The sequence below is a fragment of the Quercus suber genome, unplaced genomic scaffold, assembly GCF_002906115.3.
Source record: "Quercus suber isolate HL8 unplaced genomic scaffold, Cork oak 2.0 scaffold_259, whole genome shotgun sequence".
NCBI classification, from domain to species: Eukaryota; Viridiplantae; Streptophyta; class Magnoliopsida; order Fagales; family Fagaceae; genus Quercus; species Quercus suber.
The window spans coordinates 74374-82199 of NW_027069715.1; the positions used below are offsets into that span (position 1 = coordinate 74374).

The 7826-nt window shown below is 33.0% G+C and overlaps 1 pseudogene; it reads right to left on the reverse strand.

The window, feature by feature from the left end:
* Positions 1–449: 449 nt before the first annotated feature.
* On the reverse strand, positions 450–2430 carry LOC112017590 (2-oxoglutarate-dependent dioxygenase 19-like; annotated as a pseudogene).
* Positions 2431–7826: the final 5396 nt, after the last annotated feature.

Genomic DNA, 7826 nt, shown 5'->3' on the forward strand with positions numbered 1-7826 from the left:
ATCTACCACATCCACGATGGGGGGCGCTTGCACCCATAGCTATTAAGAAGAAGTTTACAGTTAGAACTGATGAGAAATCACTACCTTATCAATAGAAATTGAAACTACTACTCAAATTCCACCCACTAAAAAGAAGAAAACCCTAGCATAGAATGATGTTAGTGTTAAGTCAGAGCCTCTAGGCTAATAATAACTGTTGAGTAGAAGTAGAATCTAGGTGCAAAATTGTAGGATTTGTTGATAGAATTGCCTGAATATATTGTAGATTTATTGACACAACTTAGTGATGATACCCTATTCACACTAAGGAAGCTTGTAAATGACTACATGCAGGAGAAGCAGAAAAACCATAAGCCACAAGAACATTATCAGTAATAAGTTTGCTATGCACAAAGATACTCACTAATAATAGACAATAAAACCTTATACAAGAAGTTAAATAACTAGGGTTTGTCTTGGGTTTAGTGCTCAAATGTACTAGTTAGATATAATATGATATGGATACATGTTTAAAATTAATTGCATACATGTTTGTATCGTATCTCATCAAATGGAGTGGAGCATTTGACGGACACTTTTTCCAATTAAGTACACATGCGCTATAGCCATTTATTGTGTCCCCGGGACAAAAGCTCTTACTTCACACAATTTAGATGCGTATGTGATCCAAGTTGCCTTTCCCATGAAGACTGTTGCTTTGTCGACATTGCAAGTATTCTTTATACGTTATCCCATGGTATGCAAGTTGATCGATTCCATTCTTTACTAACTCTGGTGCTGGGTTGACAATTTTATTAAGTGATGGTCCATTGGTCACGACAAGTGATATCCTTGTGACTTTTTTGTTTACTACTGCTCGATGTAGAATACTCTTGTATTTCCCATTACTTAAAATCTAAAATGAAACCAATTGACATTGTGATAAAGATAAGAAACCAAGAACTTCACCTAGAAACTAAAAATATCTTCTGTTGACTAAGAAATTGCAATTATGATGGGCACAAAATATTTTTTGCCAAAAAAATAAAAGTAATGTTTTCCACCTTCATCCACTTCCCAATGTACATACCCAAAGCCTCCAAAATAACCAAAATACCATTTAAATCTCTAAAAAATAGCAACATACCTATAGAATCTCCAAAATGACCAAAATACTTTGTAAATGCCCAAAATGAGCAAAATACCCCATGGAAACTCAAAAACAACTAAAATTCCCCTAAAACCTTTAAAATGATCAAAATACCTCCACAAAGCTTTTTAATTTACCAAAATACCCCTTGAACCAAAATATCCTTGAAATGCCCAAAATACCATTGGAAACTTCAACATAACTAAAACACCCATGGTACCTCTAAATTAACCAAAAAACCATCCAAATCCTCAAATGTCAAAAATATTCTCAAAATCTCCAAAAATAACAATAATATCATGAATCAACAAAATGACCAAAAAAACCCCTAGAATGTTAAAAATTAGAACAATAATCCCCTAGAACCCCAAATTATGTAAAATGCCCTAAAAACCTAAATAAAGACCAAAATTTCTTTGAACGGTCAAAATGACCGAAACATTCATAGAATCTCCCAAATGATCAAAATACCTTAGGTAATCTAAAATGACCAAAATATTCCTAGATTCTCCAAAATGACTAAATAACCCCCCCTCCACCGAAGAAATAAAAAAAAACAAAAAAAAACAAAACAAAAAAAAAGAAACCACCAAAATCACCAAAATACCTCGTGCTTCTACCTAATATTTCTTTCTAGTGCTAAATAACATACGTAGTCTCAACACAATGCAATAACATCGTAACATAACACCAAACCTAACCTAAGGGGGCATATAGAAATTTATCTTAGCTTATTGTAAAGTGGAAAATTTGAAACATGAGCCCAAATGCTAGTGACTCCAAAATCATACAAGAACCATTGACTTAAAAGGAGAATGAGCAATAGAACCAAAAACTTCAGAGAAGAAAGAAATCATAAAATAGATAAAATAGTACATTAAAAGAGTGAGATAGGATTTAAGAATGCGTAATTAAGAAAAAAGGTTGCACCTCAAGTTGATCGGCAATGTTGACTAGAAAGGATTTGGGAATGGCATTAACATTGACCCACATCCCATTGTGTTGTAGTTGGAAGCCACCAACTCCATTGTGTGTGACGAGAGACAAGAGGCCATGGTCCGAATGTGGTGGCAAGCCCATTGCAAGTTCTGGTTGTGGACAGGGTGGGTAAAAGTTTGCATTAACATTTGTAAACCTTTATCTAAATTCATGACCTTCTCAATGTAGAAGGGTTCCAACCCTAAGCTCTCTGATATTGCTTTAAGTAATTCCCTTGCTAGTCCTCGTGCCCTTTCACAATACTCTAATGAAAGCTCACTGCAGCAATTGCAACAAAGCCAATGAATAAACTTGTTAGCCATTTTGATAATTGGATATGGAAATGCAATCAACTCAACATAAGCAATTTATGCATATTTCAAAATTGGTTTTAGACCATTAGGAATTTCTAGTTCGACTTTTTGTATTTTATAATCCACCAATTACAACTCTTCTTTGTGTTAGATTTTTTTTTTTTTTTTTTTTTTCATTTTAAACTTTAGTGATTTAACAAAAGAAAAAAAGTATACGTAACAAGTTATGATTGGTGAAGCATAACACTCGATTTGTTTTGCTATAAAAATGCACTACAAAAAACGGGTTCTATAGCCGCGTTTAAAAAATGCGGCTATAGCCTATAGCCGCGTTTTTCATAGCTGTGTTTTTAAACGCGGCTTAAGCACCGCAGCAACAGATCTATGGTCGTGTTTTTCAAAAACACGGCCATAGGTTATTCCTATAGCTGCGTTTCACGAAAACGCGGCCATAGGTAAGACCTGAAGCCGCGTTTTACCCCATGTAAAGATCTAATTCCGGGCTAGTCCTATGGCCGCGTTTTTAAAAAACGCGGCTATAGGTCACGCTTGAGCCGCGTTTACAAACGCGGCTACGGCTACTGACATATAGCCGCGTTTTAGAAAACGCGGCCATAGGTCAAGCTTGAGCCGCGTTTTTAAATGTGGCTATGGCGACGTACCTGTAGCAACCTATAGCCGCGTTTTTGAAAACGCGGCTATAGGTATTTTTTTTCCCCCCTCCCCTGTAACATCACTCCTTCCTGCCATATATACACATACAAGTTCCCAACACTCCCTGCCATATATACACATACAACTTCCTGTTACATCCCAACATCACAAGTTCCATAAACTACTCCCATGGGACACAAACTTGCCAAAAGATAATATGAAAGTTTATATACATCACAAAAAATATACCAAGGCAGCAAGAAGCTTATACATCCCAAGGCAGCAACATTTGTGTTTACAAAAATATATATATACAACATGCTTAGAATGTCCGGAAGGGTTGAACGGAAACACATCCTTGACAATTATGACAAAGAATGAGAGCTTTGTTTATATATTCAACAAAAAGAATAGGAGAACAAATAAAAAACGAAGAGCCGTATATATTTGCCCATTAACATACAACTTCAATAAATAAATTATTTTATCATATTTTTCGAATTAAACATTTAATAAGTGTGAAAACTGAAAATGAACAGAATTATACAGTTAAAAACTAATTATTAAGGTTTGAATGAAAAAAATTATGATGGGATTGATCTGCATGCATTCTATCAACTACGTATGATTAGTTGAAAATAGTTAGATATCTAATTAGCATCCTATAAATTAAGAAAGCTTTAACATGTAGGTAAAGCAGGAATCACATGTGACAATCAATTCTCACGGTGCACAATTACTTTATCAGGGAGCTTCTTTACAAACTACTCTCCCGCAGATCTCCAATCTGAGGCAAAAAAAAAAAAAAAAAACTCTATTAGAGTATGTACAAGCAGAACTCTTTTGTGGAGCAGAGCCAATGGTTGTACTTGGCACCTACGAGGAGTTTTTTAAATCCACAAGAATAATTTTCGAAATTTACCAGGAAAATATAAAAAAAAAAAAAATACACTTAATTTTTATGAAACTAAAATCTGAATTACCTTGTAGGCTACAATACACTTAAATAGATAAAATTACTCTAGGGCTACCAACCACATTTCTAAGACAGCTAAGAAACACCTAAAAATCTTAATTCGCATTAGGCACAAAATTAAGTTAGAAAAAAAAAAAAATAGTCTCACTTGCTTTGGAAAATAACAAAAATTAATAAAAATATTAACTTTAAACTGAAAATTATTTGACTTCTTATTAAATGGAATTGACTATGTTATAAAACTCAAACTTAACGAGTGCACAAATACACTTCTTAACATGACCCTTTTTACAACCAACTAAAAGGATAAGTTATGATTGTAAGGAACATAAACTCATCATTATTTAGCTTTTCAATGTTTTCATCTATCAACAACCATGACTTACCACTTGAGTAACTCATAAAAGATTGTATGAACTATCGCCCTATAAGAAAAGTAGTTCTAAGATCACACACTATTTCACAATTTTATACCATAATTTTAAAGTGACAATTGTGAATGATTACTTATCACTTACACATGGATTCACCAATTTTTCTCTACCCCTCACATACACTGCCACATCATAGTTGTGACAACTAAGTTGTCGTATTAGATTTTTTACCATGACAATTGTTTTTAGTCTTCTTTCCTAGACTATCTTTGCTGACATGGAGGACACTTAACCCCACATGCCTACCTTATTGCCGACCATCTCTAGTGGGTTGGCCAACCCTATCCGGCTATCCCAGATGTGGCCTATAGTCCAATGACACACAAAATTCTTAATTCACCACTTGGCACTGCCATCAATTTGGCCCCCATCATCTAAAAGCTAGTTTCTTAAACTCTATAAAACCCACCAAACCAACAGGTTTCATTCCTCACTCCTACATTAACACCTCTACAGTCTACGCCACATACTGATATTGCTTTTGAAAGCTTAGAGACATAAAAAAAATAAAAATAAAAATAAAAAAAGGATAGGTTGAGATTTTGGGTGTGGCTTATATTGATCGTGTTGCTTTTGTGTTTTAGATTTGAAGCTCGCCCTCTTAATCCAAACATGGAGAGGATCCATAGATGAGTGGTGATCCGACCAAGGTTCATGGTGGTGAAGTTGTTCCGCTCCACCTTCTGCCCCTTCTTCGTGCACCATTGATGGCAGTGGTGGTGGCCATAAGATGAGTAGCAGAAAATGTCCGGTTGGTGCATAAAAGTTTGTTGTTGTTGTTCTATTTGCCCTTGCTTTTGAATAAAAACAAGGCTAATTATCATTTCATATTTTTGTACATAAAATATTGCACACAATATCTAAACTTTCGTAGTAAATGTTCACATTTTACGCATGGTGTGAAAAAAAATTGAATATGAAACAATATGAAAGGGCGTGAATATGAAACAATAAAATAAGAACCCTCAAAATGATCTCCATAATGTTTTGTCATACTACATGAGCTTGAGCGATCTCTACTTAAGTCTCTTTCAACTAGCTTGAGCTTCAGCAATAAAACAGTGAGAATCAAGTTCAACGACAATGGACATCAAAGCGTTGCAAAGGCATATATACGGTGAGATAAGCTCATGTTTTCTTACTATATATGTTTTAATTAATAATTTGATAGCAAGGCAGAAAGCAAGTCATTATGTTGATGTTTAACTTTTGTACTTTTGCTTTCACACGTCATACGTGGTTAAGCAAGAACGGTCCAAATTGCTCTTTTTCCCATTGTAGTTTCCATATTATGTTTAGATATCCTAATTTCGATAAAGCCCAGTTAAAGTTTGATGGTTTGACTAGTCAGATTTTGACAGACTCAAGCTCAACTTTGGAAAGGCCTAACTTAAACCAATGTGGACAGCCGAACTTTGCGAAGCCCAATTCTAAATTTGGAAGAACTACATGTTGCATGTACTAAGTTGAGAGGTGGAGAAAAATCACACATACCAAAAGGACAAAAGAGATTTTTTTTTTTTTTTTTTCTTTTTGAGAAGAGACAAAAGAGAAATTTGGTTGTTAAAAAGAGTAAAAGTGGAGGTCCAATTCCATTAATTTAGGCTTTAGTAGATGTTTAATTGTTAAGCACATTGCAAGCAGTGCAAATGATTTATCAATTACCTCCTACCTCCACCCCGTGTATGGCTGAAACTTGAAGTCTCCAGAGAAATTTGGAGTCCCCAGGTGGTCAGGTAAGGTATAGAATCTATGGAGCAGAAACTCTTATGACTTTTCTATTTCATCGTAACAAACTATTATTATACCTAATAAAAATATACTACAATATATCATATACTTATAAATATAATAATACTAGTCACTAACCCGTGCGATACACGGGAAAATTATTGGAAAATAAATTTAATCCGTTTTTTGTTCTATTAAATTTAATCTTTCTTTTATTCTTTTAAAATAGGAGTTTAAGTCTAATGATAAAAAACAATCATTGTATAACGAACGCAATAGATTAACATTTTATTGAAACTATAAAAAAAAGGGTATAACATCATTTTGAATAGTAAATCTATAGTTTTATGACATCTTAAACACTTTTTTTTCCTTAATAAAATCTTAAACTTTTTTTTTCTTAATGGCATAATATGTTAGGATCACAAAAGAGTATGTGTAAAATCTAATTGTGAAAAGTTGTTCTTAGAGGGTCAGAAATACATTAATTTTGTTAAATAAAAGCATAACTTTTATCACATTTTATAATAACTTTACAAATTTATAGCATTTATCTTTTAGTTAAGGTTGTATTAGAGGATTGGAGTTTTTTCCAACTTGGTTCAAATTAGAACCTATAAAATTCCAAATGGAAACCAAAAAGAATCAGAATTTAAAATTCCTTATGAATTTCGAATTTATATCTAGAAGATAAACTATACCCTAAAATCAAGTTTCTAAGTGGTAGCCACATGAACCCAAATAATAATTCAAAAAATTAAATCCAAAAACCTAACAAAAGTAGCACTAACAATACCCAACAACAGTATTAGCAAAAGTTGGGAAAGAACATTTCCCTTTTTATTTAATAGAAAGAATTATTCGTAATAGGTAGAAAACAAATGCAGCAGTAAATTGTTTTTTAAAAAATAACAAAAATTGTTAACAAACCTGTATTTGATGCAGTTAAGCATGCAGCTCTTTATCCAGAAAACAGAGTAGGACCTGCCAAAAAAATTTTTATTTATTTTTATTTTTTATGTCACTCTGTACCATAAATGCAAATATAACTAAATTTTATCTTTTAAAAATCCATGAAAACAGAAGTTTGTCACTTTTAGAATATGAAATTTTTTTTGTTTGAACCAAGTTCTTTCGCAACTTCTCAAAAAAAAAAAAAATGTTCTTTCCCAACTGCCATATATGCAAGAAGAGCAAACACACAATAAGGCAATGCAACTCAACCCCCAAATACCATGCATGTACAGATTAAAAATATATACAACTTATTTCAACCCCATTACAACTTTATTCTCCTTGATTATATCATGTTCCAAATTCAAATGCAGCAATGAAAACATAAACTAAAGCAATAATATAGCACAAGACCAAACTCAATTGGTAGTGGGGGTTAGAGAGAATTTACTGTGTTGCATAAGTAGAGAAGATTAAATTTCAATAACAAAATTTTATTCAGAAATTGAGTCCTCAATCTGAAAAAGGAAAACCCAAGATTCAGAGAGAAGAGTAAAAATTTAATCTAAATCAAATTATTCACTGGGGAATTTAAACAAACACATAGAGGACAAACACAAAGATGTAAATAACAATGAACCAAGACAAAATATTTA